The sequence below is a fragment of the Lipotes vexillifer genome, unplaced genomic scaffold, assembly GCF_000442215.2.
Source record: "Lipotes vexillifer unplaced genomic scaffold, Lipotes_vexillifer_v1.1 scaffold618, whole genome shotgun sequence".
In the NCBI taxonomy this organism is placed as follows: domain Eukaryota; kingdom Metazoa; phylum Chordata; class Mammalia; order Artiodactyla; family Lipotidae; genus Lipotes; species Lipotes vexillifer.
Genome location: NW_006799025.1, coordinates 1,114,150 through 1,135,004, shown reverse-complemented (window position 1 = coordinate 1,135,004; position 20,855 = coordinate 1,114,150). Strand labels below are relative to the sequence as shown.

At 36.1% G+C, this 20,855-nt stretch overlaps 1 protein-coding gene across 1 annotated transcript in view; it reads right to left on the bottom strand.

Moving 5' to 3' along the window:
• Positions 1-20,855, bottom strand: part of SLC13A1 (solute carrier family 13 member 1) — a 108,056-nt gene that overhangs the window by 3,278 nt on the left and 83,923 nt on the right. The window lies entirely within an intron of this gene.

The following is a 20,855-nucleotide window of genomic DNA, read 5'->3' as shown; positions in this document are numbered from 1 at the left end:
CAGGCTCTGGACGCGCAGGCCCAGCGGCCATGGCTCACGGGCCCAGCTGCTCCGCGGCACATGGGATCCTCCCGGACCAGGGCACGAACCTGCGTCCCCTGCATCGGCAGGCGGACTCTCAAGCACTGCGCCACCAGGGAAGCCCTGGATATATTTTTATATGACAGAGTTTCACACCAGTGGGGAAAGACAGGAACATTCACTATTGGATTGAATTAATTGGTTATCCATATAGAAAAAAATAAAATTATATCTTTTACTTAGAGCAGCACAAGGTAAATTCAAGCTACATTGAATACCAAGATACTAAAAGCAAAGCTATGATCTCAGGGAGAGTATCACGTTAGACCATAGGGGAAAGCCAGACAGGTAAAAAACCATCAGCACAGGCTCATAATTGATATCCTGTTGAGAAATTTGAAGGAATATTAAGTTATTCTGTAAACATTCACTGAAGTAAAGTTTAGAACCTCAATTCAAAATCTAAATTTGTTTTAATGAACAATATAATTGTGGTGACCACACCACTGAGGCAGGATTAATTCTTTCCTCACCCCTTTCCCTCCCAAATCTGGTTCACATGTCTGGCTGATAATCCACACAAGCACCAATGGGGTATGAAAAGTTGTATTACTCACACAATGAAGCTTTCTGGGGAGAGTCAGACAGGCACCCAAGTAGATAAAAAAGTCTATGGAGCCCCAGTCTAATCATGAGAAAAACATTAAACAAATCTCAGTAGAGTTGCATTCTACCAAATACCTGACCAATACTCCTCAAAACTGTCACAATCATTAAAACAAAGAAAATCTGAGAAACTGTCAACTAGAGGAGCCTAAGGAGAGATGACAGCTTAATGTAATGTGGTCCTCCCTATGGGATCCTGCAACACAAAAGGGACATTAAATAAAAACTAAGGAAATCTGACTAAAGAATGCACTTCAGTAAATAATGTATCAATATTCATTCATTAATTGTAACAAATGTATCATACTAATGAAGGTGTTAATAACAGAAGGATACATATATATATATGTGCAAACCATATGGGAACTCTATACTATTTTTGCGTTTTCTGAAATCTAAAACTGTTCTAAAAATAAAGCTTATTTAAAACCTTTATTAAAGCTTTATTTATTTTTAAGTTGGGGGTAGGAGTTTATTAATTAATTTATTTATTTTTGCTGTGTTGGGTCTTCATTTCTGTGTGAGGGCTTTCTCTAGTTGTGGCAAGCGGGGCCCACTCTTCATCGTGGTGCGCAGGCCTCTCACTATCGTGGCTTCTCGTTGCGGAGCACAGGCTCCAGATGCGCAGGCTCAGTAGTTGTGGCTCACAGGCCCAGTTGCTCCGCGGCATGTGGGATCCTCCCAGACCAGGGCTCGAACCCGTGTCCCCTGCATTAGCAGGCAGATTCTCAACCACTGTGCCACCAGGGAAGCCCTTAAAGCTTTATTTTAAACAACTAGGACCAATGGATCAATGAAAGAGAATACAGTCCCCACACAGGGATTATTCTCATAATGGAATTTGGCATGTGAAAAAGGTAGTTTTACCAATCACTGGGGGGAATGTTAGACCTTTTAAGTAATATTCCTGGGGCAACAGGTTTACACATACATACTGAAATGTTAAAAATAGATTCCTAGTCTCAGTATTTACAATTACATTGCAAATGGATTAGAAACAAATGCGAAAAGCAAAACAAATATTTTAAAGGAAGTTGTAGGGAATAACTTTGTAATAGTGGAGTAGGAAAGACTGTTCTTAAATTAGATACATATGGAATAAAACAAAAGAAAAAGATTAATTTGATAAAAATTCACTGGAATTTAAAGCTAATTTAAATGAGGGGTTAAATCTAAAAACTTCAATATGATAAAAAACAAAATAAGCAAAGGGTAATGACAGTCATTCACCAGGACAAGATATATGCAACTCAAACAAGTGTCCAAGAATTACAAGCAAGAATATACATACACAAAGAAACTCTACAGATTAACAAGTAGAAGTCAAACAACTCAATAGAAAAATAAATCAGAAAAAGATATGACCAGGCAATTCATAGAAGAAGAAATTTAAAATATTCATTCTTATTAGTAATTATGGAATGCAGACTTAAATAATGAAATACTAATTATCCACCCATCAGATTGGCTAGGCTTATTGGAAAATTGCAATTATTAACTGTTGCAAAGAATGAGAGGGAAATTACCAATAATTTTGGTGGGAGTTGAAATTGATGTAATTACTTTCAAGGGTCACTTGGCAATATGCAGTGAAGATGAAGACGAGCACATAGCACTAAATGTCTACAGAACAGAAATTCTCACATAAGTGCGCAAGGCTTTTCATTGCAATATCATTTATAATAAGGAAACACGGCAAATGTTCTCAGTGTAGATCAGTGGAGGAAACACAAACACTTCATGGTATATTCTTACAAAGAAATTTTCTGCATTCATTAAAATGAATGAAATATGTGTATTATCGTGTTATATTTTGAATACATATTAAGGGAAATACAGAAATTGAAGAAACATGAACATGAACAAATGATAAGCCAATTTCAAATCATGTTTATCTAGGCATTAAAACAGATTCCTAAAATTTTTAAGTGGCAAGTTTTTATTAATTTCATTTGAATAACAATAGAAAATGCAGAAAGAAGGTTTACTAAATAATTCTTGAGAACTTACAATTTTCCTTTTGCTAAATAAGATTAGGGAATTTTTCCTTTTTAATTTTTTTTAAACTTTTTTTTATTTTTTATTTTTTTAAAAGTCTTTATTGAATTTGTTGTAATATTGCTTCTGTTTTTTGTTTTTGGTTTTTTGGCTGTGAGGCATGTAGGATCTTAGCTCCCTGACCAGGGATCGAACCCGCACCCCCTGTACTGAAAGGCGAAGTCTTAACTACTGGACCTCCAGGGAAGTCCCTACTTTTTTATTGACACCTGCAAAATACATAGTTTGGCAAAAGCTGAGAAAATGACAGAATTTTGAATTAAACTTTTATTCAATATCTACCTCATGCTATGTTTATATTCCTTAAATTTATGAACATTATGTCTGTAGAAAAACTATCTTTGTCAACAACATTTTACTTGAAGAAAGGGACTGTTTTAATTTCTGTAATCTCTGTCCTCTGCACAGTTTCTAGAGCAAGGGAATCACTCCAAAATTGCTGAAGGAAAGAATGAGTAGTGCATCTTAGTTGCTATAATACAAATTGCCTAACAGCTAGCTGTTATGCCCTGGTGGCTATAACGCAATGTTCTTAGTCATAAATTGTTTAATATTTTTGTCAATATGATCAATTAAAAAGTATTCTACTTTTAAATAGAAAATTTCTACCATATTTTGTTATAATAGCTACCCTGTTTTCTGTAATTATTTATCTTCTGTAAATTAGATTTATATTATCTATAATTGCAATTAAGTATATACATAATTAAATATAATATATATCAGTGGTTCTTAACTGGGGGTAATTTTGCCCACCAAGGGGCATTTGAGAAAGTCCAGAGATATTTTTGGTTTCCACAAATGGAGGGCATTTACTACTGGGGTCTAGAAGAAGGTAGAGGCCAGAAATGCTGCTAAACATTCCACAATGCAAAGGATAGTTCCTCACAAAGAAAACCTTAGCTGGACTAAAATGTCAATAGCGCTGTTTTTGAGAACCCTGATTTATATTGAAGGGAGAAGGAAATCTATTCAAAGATGAATTATTAAAATAATTCTTCAAAGTGAGCAAATGTGTAACAGAGAGCAGGATCTCCTAGAATAAGAAATTCTAATGCTTGTTAAGGCTGCATGTTTTGTTCATTTGTTTTACTTCTTCTCTTCAGTGATGGTTAGTGGAGGGGCCCCTGTCCTCTTCACTAAGTTTTACAGGACTGGAAGTGGGGCAGATCCTGACTGAGGGCAAACACTTAGCTCTCTAGTGATTAGAAAAAAGGAGTTTTTGCCCAGAATAGAAACGATGAAGGGCAAGCCTCCCTGGATCCCTTGGTTTTATAACCTGTAGATACATCATGCAATTAAAAAAAGGAAAGGCAAGTACATAGTTACCAGCCTTAAGAAACAATCCTCTAGTGGCGATCTCAGCTTTTGGGAAAACAAAGTAAAGCCAGATCCCGTCTCCACAGAACGTATGAGGACTATACATATACTTTGCCCTCATCTGTTTGAACATGAACAAAAACCATTAAATAAGCACGCAACGGCAGTGAATATAGCTTTAGTAAACAGCACCAAATGAATGGAGAAGGTAAGTAATAAAAAACAATTGTGAAGATCATTCATAATCTTCTGTAATCAATGGTGAGACTTTAAGTGTACTAAAGGCCAGATAATAAATTGTTTCACTGACTTTGCATATTTTTCCATACCCTATGCAAATAATAACTGAAATTATATTAATCTAATATGTTGAGGCAATCTTAACTTAATCTTAACTGTAAGGGCAAGAGGAAAATGATGAAAACTTGTTTATCACTAACCCTGCTGACATTGAATCTGAACTAAATTAATTTTTCCACCTTTAACAAATTGGGAAGACAAACATCAGATATATCTCACTGTAGGAAGAAAATGAAAAGTATTATTATGATTACTGTGAAATAAAATATACACATCCCAAATATGAGATTAAGTACGTGTATATTCCCTAGAACCATACCTGCTGCACGATTATCACTAAGTGTGAGCTACTGTTTTTATTAATGCTAAATCCCAGTACAGCTTTGAATCTTGTGACTAACCAAATAAAGGAAAGATAAGTGCAGTGTTCTCAGTCCAGAAGTGCTCATGTTGCTGATTCTAAACAGGGGAAAATATCTGAGGGAAAACCTATCTACTTATAAGAGGAATCTATTTTTCTGAGATACCAGCACCAGTAACAGAAATGCACAACGGTCATTGTTTGTGTCCAGCAAATGTTCTTTAAGCAACCCCTTTCCAGAGTCAGAGAAAGAATAGGCAATCTGAATGTGAACAGAAATCTGAGTAAGAAAAATCAATGATACATGCCATCTTCCAGCAAGAACAGATGGAATGACAGTTTTTAGCCATGTTGAGATGAGTGAAGGGAGGCATATACTGATTATGGTGAATTGGTGGAACATTGTATGGAATTCCATAGAAAGAGTAGCTCAGCTGAAAAGTGATTGTTCTGCTGATGATAACATCAATAACATAAAACCAGCATGGGACCTATAAGAATAAAACTGTAGAATCTTATTAAAGTGCATAAAACGAGATCTGAACAAATGTCGTACAAAAGAAAATGCATATTGAATATAATCACAAATCAGATGGTAGCAATAAATGCCAAGAGCACAGAGGTGTTTCTGGCAAGTAGCATATTGAACATAAACAACATATACAACAACATAATATACAATTCATGTTGTATTAAAATTTATTAGAAAGGTTTTTAAAATTTTGAAACAAGTGGTGTTATTTTGAACTACCTTTTTGCTATTAGCTACTAATTTTATTGCCTTGTGGTCCGAAAACATTGTCTAAAATTGATTTGTTGTAATTTATTGAGACTTGTTTTGTGAACTAGTTCATGATCAATCAATTTGTAAAAACAGTAAAGACAGATGGGGCAGAGGTAGAAATACAGTAGACAAAATAACGAGGATCATGTTAAAAACTTTACTCCAATAATTTTGAAAACTAAAGTGAAAGTCACTCATAAAATTTTTTAAAATTTGTATTGATTTATAGCATTAAAGCAGAATCAACATTTAAAATCTGCTTACTGGAAGTACAGTTGGATAGAGGGGTGGACAGACAGACAGATGTGTGGTAAAGCAAGCAGAGTAGAATGTTAATGGTAGAATCTAGGTGGTAGGAGCAGGGATGTTCACTAAAATTATTTCAACTTTGCTGTTTATTTGAGAATTTTCATAACAAAATGTTGGGGGGGAAATTCTAAGTATTTATGTAGTCAGTTTTTCTCAAGTCTTGGAAGAAAGACCATCCATACGTAAGATAAATGATTCCAGAGAATAGAAAAAGTGGAAAAGATACTCAACTCACATAATCAGGCTAATATAACCTTAGTAGTAAGATTGGACAAATACAAAAAAAAGAAAAAAATTTATAAACTAATTTTATGTATGAGCATTGCTGCAAAACATAAGAGAATAGCTTTATGACGTTGTGGGCAGGGACATGTTTCTTAAGTAAGTTGCATAGAGTATATCCATAGGGGCAAAAAAGGCAAAAAGCACAAATGCTAAAGGAAAAAACACATTTTACTATATTGAAATTAACAATTGAGGGCTTCCCTGGTGGTGCAGTGGTTGAGAGTCTGCCTGCCGATGCAGGGGACACGGGTTCGTGCCCCGGTCTGGGGGGATCCCACATGCCGCGGAGCGGCTGGGCCCGTGAGCCATGGCCGCTGAGCCTGCGCGTCCGGTGCCTGTGCTCCGCAATGAGAGAGGCCACAGCAGTGAGAGGCCCGCGTACCGCAAAAAAAAAAAAAAATAATAAAATAAAATAAAATAAACAATTGATTCAAAGATAATACATCATGAAAAGATTAAAAATAAAAACAATCTGCCAACCAGAAGAACGATTATTATCTAAAGAATTACTATAAATAAATACTAAAAAGAAATAGCAGAAAATTAGGGAAATATATTTACAGACAAAAGAATGTGAAATTCCAAGGGCTAATAAATATACGAAAAGATGCTCAGCCTCACAACACATTAGGGAAATGTTAAAGTAATATCAAGATAAAATTTCTATGGGAATAGCAAGCCCTGAAATATCTAACAATAAATGTTGACAAAGATGTGGACAAATGGAAACTTTCATACATTGCTGTCAGGAGTATTAAATGACTGCAGGCACTACTGAAAGCAGCTAGGCAATATCTAGTAAAATTGGGCGTGTCCATACTCTAGAACTGAGCGATATCAATTACAATGATCTCCTCTAGAAAAACTCATCCATGTGCACAACAAGCCATGTACAAGGTTATTACTAGGAAAAAATATATTGTCCATCATTAGGAGAATTGATAATGTTGTCCTTTAAAATAAAACCTAATGCTTTAGAGAAATTAAAATGAATAAACTAGATCTACATATATGAATACAGTTACTAAGAAAAATATATTGTAAAAATATACCCAGAGACTAATAATTTTTTAAAACTTTTTAAAATTTATGCTTTCATTTTATTTTTTTATACAGCAGGTTCTTATTAGTCATCAGTTTTATACACATCAGTGTATACATGTCAATCCCAATCACCCAATTCATCACCCCCCCCCCCACCCCACCACTGCTTTCCCCCCTTGGTGTCCATGCATTTGTTCTCTACATCTGTGTTTCTGTTTCTACCCTGCAAACAGGTTCATCTGTACCATTTTTCTAGGTTCCACATATATGCATTAATATACAATATTTGTTTTTCTCTTTCTGACTTACTTCACTCTGTATGACAGTCTCTAGATCCATCCACGTCTCAATAAATGAACCAATTTCGTTCCTTTTTATGGCTGAGTAATATTCTATTGTATATATGTACCACGTCTTCCTTATCCATTCGTCTGTCGATGGGCATTTAGGTTGCTTCCATGTCCTGGCTGTTGTAAATAGTGCTGCAGTGAACATTGGGGTGCATGTGTCTTTTTGAATTATGGTTTTCTCAGGGTATATACCCAGTAGTGGGATTGCTGCATCATATGGTAATTCTATTTTTAGTTTCTTAAGGAACCTCCATACTGTTCTCCATAGTGGCTGTATCAGTTTACATTCCCAACAACAGTGCAAGAGGGTTCCCTTTTCTCCACACCCTCTCCAGCATTTGTTGTTTGTAGAATTTCTGATGATGCCCATTCTAAATGGTGTGAGGGGATACCTCATTGTAGTTTTGTTTTGCATTTCTCTAATAATTAGTGATGTTGAGCAGCTTTTCATGTGCTTCTTGGCCATCTGTATGTCTTCTTTGGAGAAATGTCTATTTAGGTCGTCTGTACATTTTTGAATTGGGTTGTTTGTTTTTTTAATATTGAGCTGCATGAGCTGTTTATATATTTTGGAGATTAATCCTTTGTCCGTTGATTCGTTTGCAAATATTTTCTCCCATTCTGAAGGTTTTCTTTTCATCTTGTTTATGGTTTCCTTTGCTGTGCAAAAGCTTTGAAGTTTCATTAGGTCCCATTTGTTTATTTTTGTTTTTATTTCCATTACTCTAGGAGGTGGATCAAAAAAGATCTTGCTGTGATTTATGTCATAGAGTGTTCTTCCTATGTTTTCCTCTAAGAGTTTTGTAGTGTCCGGTCTTACATTTAGGTCTCTAATCCATTTTGAGTGTATTTTTGTGTATGGTGTTGGGGAGTGTTCTAATTTCATTCTTTTACAGGTAGCTGTCCAGTTTTCCCAGCACCACTTATTGAAGAGACTGTCTTTTCTCCATTGTATATCCTTGCCTCCTTTGTCATAGACTAGTTGACCATAGGTGCGTGGGTTTATCTCAGGACTTTCTATCTTGTTCCATTGATCTATGTTTCTGTTTTTGTGCCAGTACCATATTGTCTTGATTACTGTAGCTTTGTAATATAGTCTGAAGTCAGGGAGTCTGATTCCTCCAGCTCCGTTTTTTTTCCTTCAAGACTGCTTTGGCTATTCAGGTTCTTTTGTGTCTCCATACAAATTTTAAGATTTTTTTGTTCTAGTTCTGTAAAAAATGCCATTGGTAATTTGATAGGGATTGCATTAAATCTGTAGATTGCTTTGGGTAGTATAGTCATTTTCACAATATTGATTCTTCCAATCCAAGAACATGGTATATCTCTCCATCTGTTGGTATCATCTTTAATTTCTTTCATCAGTGTCTTATAGTTTTCTGCATACAGGTCTTTTGTCTCCCTAGGCAGGTTTATTCTTTTTGTTGTAGTGGTAAATGGGAGTGTTTCCTTAATTTCTCTTTCAGATTTTTCATCATTAGTGTACAGGAATGCAGGAGAGTAACATTCTGAGTGCTTTATAAAGGTACTCTAGGGCTTCCCTGGTGGTGCAGTGGTTGAGAGTCCGCCTGCCGATGCAGGGGACACAGGTTTGTGCCCCAGTCCGGGAGGATCCCACATGCTGCAGAGCGGCTGGGCCCATGAGCCATGGCTGCTGAGCCTGTGCGCCCAGAGCCTGTGCTCCGCAACGGGAGAGGCCACAACGGTGAGAGGCCAGCATACCGCAAAAAAAAAAGGTACTGTATCAGCCATTCAGATAGTAGAAATGAAAAGCAGATGGATTGTGAAGGATAAAAATTGGAAGAGAAAAATGAGGCTCAATATCACTCCTGCATGTGCAGAGTATTGCTTCCATCTCTTCAGTTTACCAAAGCTCAGGTGTAGCTGGAAAGTGATAGCTGTACCTCAAAGAGCCAATCTGGCAACAGCATCTGCCATCCCAACCTCCATCTCCACATTTGTTTTTACCATAATTTACTGTTTGTAGAGAGAGGATTTAGAACAATGTGAGAAATAAATCTTTACAGCTGCTCCACAAAACGCTTAACACTTCACTAATGCAAAACATCACCAATACTGAAGAAACCCTGAAGGCGTACCTGGCCAACTTGTGTCACTAGAGACACTTTAAGGATCCTACTGGAGCTGAGATCTTAAAAGGACCCAACTCAGTGAAAAGCAAAGATGGAAGGCTATAATTTGTAATTAGCAATTAATAAATAAGGTTGAATGTCCAGGAAAATTTCTGCAAACCTTCAAGCTTTCTACAGTCTTCTTTATGTTTTCTCCATTGATGTAGACAAAGTACAAGGGTACACGAAATATTTGCAGCCTGAGTTCAAGATATTTTAAAGACATTAGACATCCTATTGCCTCAGGAATAACTGGAAGTAACATTTTAAGTACTCTGAATAGGTATGAGTTTTTCCTGTCTGTCTTGACACTCAAAAATGTATATTTTTATTACTTTTTAAAAAGCATTCTCGCCACACACAGACACACAGACACACACACGTGCACACATGCACAGGCGAAGTTAACTGTGTGAGGTGAGAAATGTGTTAATTATCTTGACCTTGGTAATCATTCCACAAAGTACATAAAAATCAAATCATCACATTGTATACTTTAAAAATGTTTTTTTTTTTTTTTTTTCTTGCGTTATGCGGGCCTCCCACCGTCGCGGCCCCTCCCATTTGCGGAGCACAGGCTCCGGACGCGCAGGCCCAGCGGCCATGGCCCACGGGCCCAGCCGCTCCGCGGCACGCGGGACCCTCCCGAAACGGGGCACGAACCCGCGTCCCCCGCATCGGCAGGCGGACCCCCAAGCACTGCGCCACCAGGGAAGCCCCTAAAAATGTATTTTTTAAGTTAAGCTTTTTTACTTTGACATAATTACAGATTCACATGCTTAATACAAAGAAGTCTCCTGTACTTTTTACCCAGTTTTCCCCATCTTGTAAAACTGTAGAAAACGTCACAACCAAGATATTGACATTGATACAGTCAAGATACAGAACAGTTCCATCCCCATGAAGATTGCTCTTGTTGCCCTGTTATAACCACACAAACTTCCATGCTGTCCTTTTTCACTCATCATAATTGTCTGGAGGTTCATTTTAGTTTGTAATGTATCAAAAGTTTGTTCTTTTTTAATGCTGAGTAATATTCTATGGTATGAATATATCACAGTTTCCTTAATGATTCACACTTTGAAGGACATGTGGGTTGTTTCCAATTTTTGACTTTACTAATAAGCTGCTATAAACATTTGTATGTAGGTTTTTGTATGAATAACATTTTACATTTTCATTTCTCGGGATAAATGCCCAGGATTGCAGTTGGTCGGTCAGATGGTAGTTTCATGTCCAGTTTTTTTGTCAAGAAATTGCCAGTCTGTTTTCCAGACTAGTTTGTACCACTTACATTCCCACCAGCACTGTCTGAGTGATTGTTTCCTCACACCCTCACCAGCGTTTGGTGGTGTCATTATTCTTTATTTGGGCCTTTCTGACAGTTGTGTAGTAATATCTCATTGTGGTTTTAATTTGTATCTACCTAATGGATAGTAAGGTTGAGTATCCTTTCATGTATTTATTTAACATCTGTATATGCTCCTCTGTGAAGTATATCTTCATATCTTTTGACCATTTTCTAATTGGATTGTTTATTTATTGTTTTAAGAGTTCTTTGTGTATTATCAATATTAGTCTCTGTGGTTCGCAAAAATGTTCTCTCATTCTGTTATTTGTTTTTTCATTCACGTAATGGGGTCTTTTGCTGAGAAAAAGTTTAAAATTTTGATGTCCAATTTATTAGTTTTTGCTTTTGTGGACTACGCTTTTCATGTCAAGTCTGTTAACTCTTTGCCAAGGCTTAGATCCTGAAGATTTTCTTCTATATTTTTTTCTAAAAGTTTTATAATATTATGTTTTACATTAAAGTATTTATTTAAGTCCATGAGCTATATTGAGTTAATTTTTGTATAAGGTATGAAACTTAAAGGTCAAAGTTTTGTTTTGTTTTGTTGTTCTTATCTGTGGGTGTCCACCTCTCTTGCATCATTCATTAAAAATCCAACTTTCCTCCATGAATTGCTTTTTTACCTTAGTCAAAGTTCAGTTAGGTATATTTATGTGGTACTACTTCTGGTTTCTCTATCCTGTGTCAATTATATGTGTCTATTCCTTTGCCAATACTGCCAATACTGTACAGTCTTGATTACCGTATCTATATTATAAGTCTCAAAGTTGGGTACACTAGTCTGGCTCTGTCTTGTCACTGAAAAAAAAAATTTAAAGCCTACTTTAAACGCCTTTGAATGCTCTTATTATATCCACAGAACCACCTAAGTACTGATTCAATATCCATAATGTTTGGCGAATAGATTCAGAGGAGGTTGTACAAGATGCAGTAGCACATTATAGCAACTAGTACTTCAGTGTTTAGTTATCATGTCTGCTTTCCATATAAGTTTTTCCAGGACAAATACCAAGGATTACTAGTTTAAAATACTCTTTCTTGAAAACTTGCTTTGCATTTTGTAGAGTACTTGACTACTATCAGATTTTAAAAGGTAAGCTACTAGAAATGCTCAAAAGCACTTAAGGAAATTGTACAGAGTTTTGTTTCTTTGCTTACATTATTTAGTCAAGTGAATATATGAAGATAAAGAAAACAGATGTAGGAGATGGAATGTAAATAGTGGCCAGTGAGACTTCCTTCCGCATGGGAAGACTGAGGTTCTTTATGACCTCACAGTTCTGGCTTTCAAAAAAAATAGGGAAGTAAATATAAGTGACACTAGCCTTCAGAAATATATTAACTATAAAGCTGGCTTTAACTCAAAGTATAAATTATCTAGCACATTAAATCTCACATATAGTCTCAACTACAGTTGCAATAATAGAGAATGTCAACTTCCAGTTCTGAGGATGGATTCTGGCCCTTTTCAAATTCTAAGGAGGACCCATGAGTAGGTTCTATATGGAGGAAGATCAGGGCATCCCAAAGCAACCTACCAGATTCCCTGAGGACAGGACTGTTCACACCCAGTAGACCCCCAACTCTGACTGGAAAACAGTTAGTAGACCCCCAATTCTGACCAGAAGTAATTACTTTCCCAGCTGAGATGGAGATTAAAAGTTTACGGAGAGGAAAGTCAAGGACTGTAGTAAAAATGACTTCCCAGATCCTGAGGAATAACCTGCCATTATTTATTATTCATTTAACATTTGTTAGAGGAACCACAAAAAGCCCTGTGACTGTGAAAATAAAATATTCATGTCAGACTGTAGCTTCTGTCAGAGACCTGCCTCCTCAGGTTGAACTGACTTTGAGGTTGAATTATTTTCTAAACAATTTTTCCAAGATTTAAACCTCTACATCCCCTAATTCTTTTTAGATAAAACAAGAAAGTATAAGTTATATCTGTCCCAACATACTTTCAAATATGGCCATGAAATCTTGAGTTCTGAATTAAAATAATAATTTAAAATTATATCTTTCATTCATCTGTCAATGGACATTTAGGTTGCTTTATGTATTGACTATTGTAAATAGTGCTGTAATGAAAATTGGGGTGTATGTATCTTTTCAAATTATGGTTTTCTCTGAATGTATAAAGATGTGGTATATTTATACAATGGAATATTACTCAGCCATAAAAAAGAATGAAATAATGCCATTTGCAGCAGCATGGATGGACCTAGAGACAATCATACTAAGTGAAGTAAGCCAGGCAGAGAAAGACAAATATCATATGATATTGCTTATATGTGGAATCTAAAAAAAATGATACAAATGAACTTATATACAAAACAGAAATAGACTCACAGACATAGAAAACAAACTTATGGTTACCAGAGGAGAGAGGTGGAGGAGGGATAAATTAGGAGTTTGGGATTAACATATACACACTACTATATATAAAATAGATAAACAGCAAGGACCTACTGTATTGTAAGCACCCCCTTGGCCTTAGAACTTAGTTTTACTTTAAACTCTAAGTTTTTACACAAGACAAAATAATAATAGTTTAGTCATTAAGCAAAGTCAAGGACCTTTAGTTACTCCTCAAGGGTTATAGATAATATTCTGAGCCATATCCTGTGAGCTGTTTTGTAGATAACAAAGCTCCTACCAGGTGGAGGAAGATGACCAAATTTGTAGCCATCACAGAAGCAACTCCATTTCATACAATTCCGATAACTGGCCTCAAAATGATGCTGATTAGACCACCACATTACTGATTTAGAGATGACTCTTAGAGCTGACTCTGCTGCTCTGCCCCCTCCCTCTGCCAATACACCCCTGAAAATCCCCTTGCCCCCTGAGTGTCAATTGGGAGTTGGTTCTTGGACATGAGTCTCCCTTATCCCCTGGTTGCTGGCTTCCACAACAGTGCAACCTTTCCTTTCCTACCAATACTCATCTCTCGAGTATTGGCTTTTGAGCGGCGAGCAACTGGACCTGGGTTTGGTAATAGTGATGCACAGGGAACTAGACTCAATATTTTGTAATAACCTATAAGGGAAAAGAATCTGAAAAAAAAAATATGTATATATAACCGAATCACTTTGCTGTACACCTGAAACTAACACCTTGTACAACTATACTTCAAATAAAATAAATATCAAATAATTTAGGATATGAATATTATGTAGCTATCATAGTGTTGAAGTTGAAGGAAAAACAGCTTCTTACACATTTTTTTTGTATGTTCTGGACTCACTTCATCTTACAGAAATATTATATTTTAAGCTAAAAATGAAGGTCTGACCACTGTCCTCAGCTTCACATTTGGATTATTCAAGCGAGTTTAGTCAGTTCTTCTTGACTCTCTCATAAGTGCTGAGTAAATCTCAAGGTCAACAAATTCAAAATTGCATTCACGGAAGAACATTTTCTACTTCCCAATACCACCAGAAGGGCTCCTTATCCACTCTTTACTCTCTTACTTAAGATCTGCACTACATACCAGTGATTAAAATTGGAGACTTCAGAACCATCCAATTAACTCAGCTTGTCCTGATTCCGAGTTTACTAGGGGGAGAAGAAGATTATGGTTAAATTTGACTCTTCTAGAGACTCCACTCTTGGCAAGATGCAGCATTAGGAAAGGGATTTACTCTTCTGTCTGAAACAATTTTAAAAAAAGGAAAAATCTTATGAAATAACAGTTTTCAGACATTGGATATCAGGCAAAACAGGACAGTGGTCTCTGAAAGGGAGGAAATAGTTGAGTCCTATGATTGCTCCAACTCATAGCATGGGGAGAGTTTCCAGGCAGCATCTCAGAAAAGGGGGAATCCAGGCAGAGTCTGCTGATAACCTAAGTTGAACAGATGGAGTTGGGAGTCTGGGGAAGACAGGTGGCTAGAGTTTGCAGGGCAGAATACCAGAAAGGAGAGACATGCACAGATAGAAAGAGCTTCAGAAATTCTGTCCCCTATTCTCCTGAATACTGATCAACACATATCTGTCAGAAAACTACCTCAGGGTAAGGAAATAGTCATTCAAAAATATTAGATGAGCTGATCACAAGGGCTCACACAGGGTTGAGAATAATGCACGCTCCAGTCAGAGTGGAAAACCTCAAAATTAATGGAACATCAAGTACAATACTCAGAAAAATATTTCCTCAGCAGTGAGGCAAATGCAGTCCTAGATTAAAGGTTGTTTTAGTCTTACCCAATAAATCTTAAGAGCAAACTGTTTCCAAATAACTGTGCCCCAGAATAACACTCAATAATATTTATAGAAATAAAAATATAGATAGTATTAAACAAAGTAAAATCAGCAATACCTGGCCCTCAATTGAAAAAAATTACCAGGCAGAAAAGAACAAAAATACGGCTCTTAAAAGAGAGGAGAATCAAACAGTAGGAATGGAGGCAGAAATGAAAGAGATGATAAAATTAGTAGACAAGAACAGCAAAAGTTACGAAACCTATATTACGTATGTTCAAGAAGGTAGAGGAAAAAATGAGTATGCTGAGTAGCAACAGGAAAAATATATAAGACCCAAATCAAGTTTCTAGAGTTGAAAATTACAGTGTTTGAGATGAAAAACATATGCTTGATAGAATTAACAGAAGTTAATTCTGTTAATTAACAGAATTAAGTTAATATAGATACTGCAAAAGAGGGAATTAGTGAACTTAAACATGTAGCAATAGAAACTATCCAAAATGAAACACAAAGAAATCGGTAAAAATCCCCAGAGGTTCAGTGTACTCTGGGACAATTTCAAGTAACCAAATATGTGTGTAATTTTAGTCCCTGAAGAAAAGGAGGTGAGAGAGAGTATTTTAAGGAATTACGGATGAAGGTTTTCCAAATTTGCTTAAAAAATCTACAAATACATGGAAACTTAATGAATGTCAAACACATAGACGCATAAAGAAAATGACTTCAAGTTACCTGACAATTAAATTGCATAAAATCATGTAAGGAAAATCTTAAAAGCAGCCAGAGGGGAAAAGATACACATTACATGCAGAAAAACAAAGTTAAGAATAAAAGCACATTTTTTCAACCAAAAGAATATAAGCCAGGAGTCTTTCAACATCTTTAAATTCCTGAGTAAAATAACACTGTCAATCTAGAATTTTATTCCCAGTGGAAATATCTTTCAAAAATGAAGGGAAAATAGAGATTTTTTCAAACTTACAAAGCTAAAAGAATAAAAGTTATAACAGGTATTAATTGAAATAACAAGCTATATGAAAGGAAAGAAGAATATGGGAAGATATAAGACACTTTTTGATCTTTTATATTTTTTTAATCTTTTAAAAGATAATCTGTTTAAGTAAAAAACAATAGCAATGCATTTTGAGGTTTATGACATATGTAGAAATAAAACACATGACGAAAGAACACAAAGATGTGAAGGGAGCTATAGGTATGAACTCTTGTGAGTCTTATAATACACATGAAGTGATATAATATTACTTAAAGTAACTGTGATAAGTTAAAATGTATACTGTAAATTCTTAGACAATCACAAAAAATTATGGTAAATAAGTCAACAAATGAAATAAAATTAAATCACAAAAATGGCCAATTAACCCAAAAGAAGGTAGTACAAGAGGAAAACAAAAAAGAGAACAGGGCTTCCCTGGTGGCGCAGTGGTTGAGAATCCGCCTGCCAATGCAGGGACACGGGTTCGTGCCCCGGTCTGGGAAGATCCCACTTGCCACGGAGTGGCTGGGCCTGTGAGCCATGGCTGCTGAGCCTGCACGTCCAGAGCCTGTGCTCCTCAACGGGAGAGGCCACAACAGTGAGAGGCCCGTGTACCGCAAAAAAAAAAAAAAAAAAAAAAAGAGAGAACAAATAAAACAAATAGAAAGATGGTAGAATTAAGTGCAGTCATACCAAAACCACATTAAATATAAATGGCTTAAACACATAAATCAAAAGACAGAATCTGTCACATTTGACTAAAACCTAAGAAAACAAAATTCATTTATATTGGACTTCCCTGGTGGTGCAGTGCTTAAGAATCCACCTGCCAATGCAGGGGACACACGTTCAAGCCCTGGTCTGGGAAGATCCCACAGGCCGTGGAGCAACTAAGCCCATGAGCCACAACTACTGAGCCTGTGCTCTAGAGCCCGTGAGCCACAACTACTGAGCCCATGTGCCACAACTACTGAAGCCCGTGCGCCTAGAGCCCACGCTCCGCAACAAGAGAAGCCACTGCAATGAGAAGCCCGCACACTGTAACGAAGAGTAGCCCCCACTTGCTGCAACTGGAGAAAGCCCGCGCACAGCAATGAAGACCCAACATAGCCAAAAATAAATAAATAAATGAATGAATAAAATTTTTAAAAAATCAGTTACATTTTACCTACAAGAAACCCACTTTAAATATAATATAAAGACACAAATAGTTTAAAAATAAAAGGATGGAAAAAGATACACCATTATAAAATTTTAAAAAGTTGTAATAGTTACATTAATATCAGTGTATTTCAGAATGAAGAATATCAACATTGATGAAAAGAGCACTGTATTGTGATAAAGGCATATACTCATAATGAATATATAGCAACCTTAAATGTTTACAAACGAATCAAATACCAGAGCTTCAAAAAGCATAAAGCAAAACGAGATAAAAATGCAAGGAGAATTGACAAATCCACAACTACAGGCAAAGATTTCAACATTCCTCTCTCAGTAGTTGATAGAACAAGTAGAAAGCCAATAAGGATATAGAATAATTGAAAATTCTGTCAGCCAACTTGATTGAGTGACACTCTAGAACACACCATGCAACAACAGCAGGATATATATTCTTTTCAAGGGCACATGTAATATATACCAACATATTCTTTCATAAACAAATCTCAATAAATTTAAAAGGAATCAAATTCTACAGACTCTCCCAGATAATTGAAGAGACTGCTAACTAATTCTCTGAGGCCAGCATTACTCTAGTACCAAAACCTGACAACAAACAAACAGAAGACCTCTAAGAAAGCTAAAGACCAATGTCCCTCCTGATCAGTGATGTGAAAATTTTAAATAAAATTTTAGTAAATAAAATTTAACAATATATAAAAAGTATATCATGCTCAAAGTTAGTTTAATTCAATGTAATTTAGCAAGTTAACAGACTAAAAAAGAAAACCATAAGATCATCTTGAAAGACACAGCAAAAACATTTAACAAATTCCAACATCTATTCCTGATAAAAACTATCAGCAAACTAGCAATAGAAGAGTTTCCTCAGTCTGAAAATTCTACAGCTAACAAACCCTGATAACTAATGGTAAGAAAAAAGAGACTTTACTGCTGACAGAAGGAAAAAGATAAGGATATCTTAAGGCAGAATAAGAAATAAAAGTATTCAGATTGAAAAGCAAGAAATATAAGTGACTTTATTCACATAAGACATTATTGTTTATGTTAGAAAATCCTATGAAGTGCACAAAAAAGCAGCTAGAACTAATAAGTAAGCTTAGGAAGGGTACAGAATTTTAAAAATCAGTGTATTACTAAATCCTAGCAACTATCAATCAGAAATTGAAGCTGAAAAATAGAGACTTCCCTGGCGGTCCGGTGGTTAAGACTTCGCCTTCCAATGCAGGGGATGTGGGTTCGATCCCTGGTCGGGAGCTAAGAACCCGCATGCCTCGTGGCCAAAAAACCAAAAACATAACACAGAAGCAATATTGTAATAAATTCAATAAAGACTTGAAAAATGGTCCACATCAAAAAAATCTTAAAAAAAAAGAATCTGAAGCTAAAAAATAATACAATTTACAATAGCATCAAAAAATGAAATACAAAAAAAGAAATACAGTAGCATAAAAAATATGAAATACTTATAAATCTGTTTAAAGATGAGCAGGACTGTATACTGAAAACTATATAGCATTGCTCAGAGAAAGGAAAGAATACCTAAGTAGAGAGATACAGTGTTTATGGGTCAAGAGAATCAAAATGTTTAAGGTGCAACTCTTCCCAAGTTGATTTATTGTATGTGACTAGAGTTTATTGAGTCCCTGTTGTAATCTCAAATTTTTTCACTTTTGGTATGCACTTTAAATTGTCTAAAGTGGTAAAATCCATAAACTCTCTCAAGAAGTGTGAAGGAAGGAAGGATCCTGGAAGCTAGTCTGGAAATCCAACATCTAAAAAATATAATATTGTTTGAAGAAGGGGAGTATTCACACTAGAAACGGATTTTGTGGCAGTCAGGTTCAGATGGATCAAACATGCTGTCTTTAGAACATCTCTTCTGCCCTAAGCTTTTCCACCAAAACTCTCTCCCACTCTTTCAGGATCAATTGGAGTTTGAAAACCATTGCATAAAATAGAAGGCATGTCATTTTCAAGCTTTATTTGAATATTTATTCCAAGGCCATAGAATATGAAGTAAATGGAGAAAGCTATCTATTTGTCATTTCTTTATGTAGGAGCACTATAAGAGGCCACTATTCTTAGAGGCTCTAACAAACACAGTCTCTGACTCTTCTGAAGAGTCCAAGCATATCTGCATCTCTTAAAAAAAGATACTGTGTCAAGAAAAAAAGTTGCACTAAATAAAAAAAGATAGAATTAAACATTAGAATAAATAAGGAGAATAATGGAAATGTCAGCTATAATATGGATGCAAGAGCACACCACTTTTCTTTGAATGGAGAGGCTATCTGACTTTTATGGCATTTTGGTGATCTTCAGTACATACTTTTTACAGAATAATAACCACAAAGGCATAGAGTCTGATTCAGTGGCCCAGCCATAGACTTGCCACTTAGGAGAGGTCAAAGGGTAGGCTCAGCTCAGCAGGTGTGCAGAACTACAGTTGTCCAGATTCATCCACAACCCTGCAAACAATGCTCCAGGGAGCCCTGACAATATGGGGTGGGAGGGGATTGAACTATCTAAAAATCCCTGAAGTGAAAACTAATAATGAGAATAGTTTAATGGAGTTAGAGGCTCATTTGATACCAACATACCACATTATTCCAATAAGGTATTGAACTTGCTTTTTAGTATTGTATACAGTGTCTAAATTGTCCTATATTTTCTTGTGTGCTGAATTCTGTAAAGTGAAAATGCATTTTTAAAAATGCACACTTTGTTCACTGTTTTACCTTCAGTGTGCTCTCTCAACCAAAGGGTAATTGGGTAAAAGTTAAATGATTCTTTGGGAATGTTTGTTTAGGTGTTATTACTAAGGGAAACCTTTTAAACTTAATAAAATTAGCTTATCTAAGGTTTCAGTGAGATTCTGGCTAAGAGTCTTCTGAAGAAGGAGTTTGACCGAGCCTGGTGACTGTATGTGAGCAATTACTTCTGGTGATGTGCTAAGGAGTGATAAGAAAATAACAGTAATAAGAATACAACCTAATATTGAGCTTTTATTATGGCCAGTCACGTGTTTTATGTGTATTAATTCATTTAATTCTCATAACCCTATGAAGATATTCTTGCGTCATCAGTGGTCCATTTTCACATGAGGAAACTGCAGCATATAGAGGTCAGCATATAGATGGTATGGTGAGTTGTGGAGCAAGCATTCAGTCCTGGAAGTCAGCCTCCAGATTCTATTCTCATAAGCACTGCTCTAGACACAATGGTTTTGGTCTTCATTTGAGCTAGGCTGATTTGCTCTGTTCTGTGGCTATAGGTTACATCAGTTATTTTTGCCATGAATTTATTAATATACTGACTCTTCTTGGTGAAAGATGTGAGCTTCAGGCTCCGTCTCTCTTGCACTTAACACGAAGCTCTGCAGTAGAGTTGGTTAATGGCAACGAGTGTCTAATACAGGTGGGCCTGAGATATACTTTCCTCCCAGAGGATCCCAGAGAGGTGCAGAGGGCATCCAAATTTCCCTAC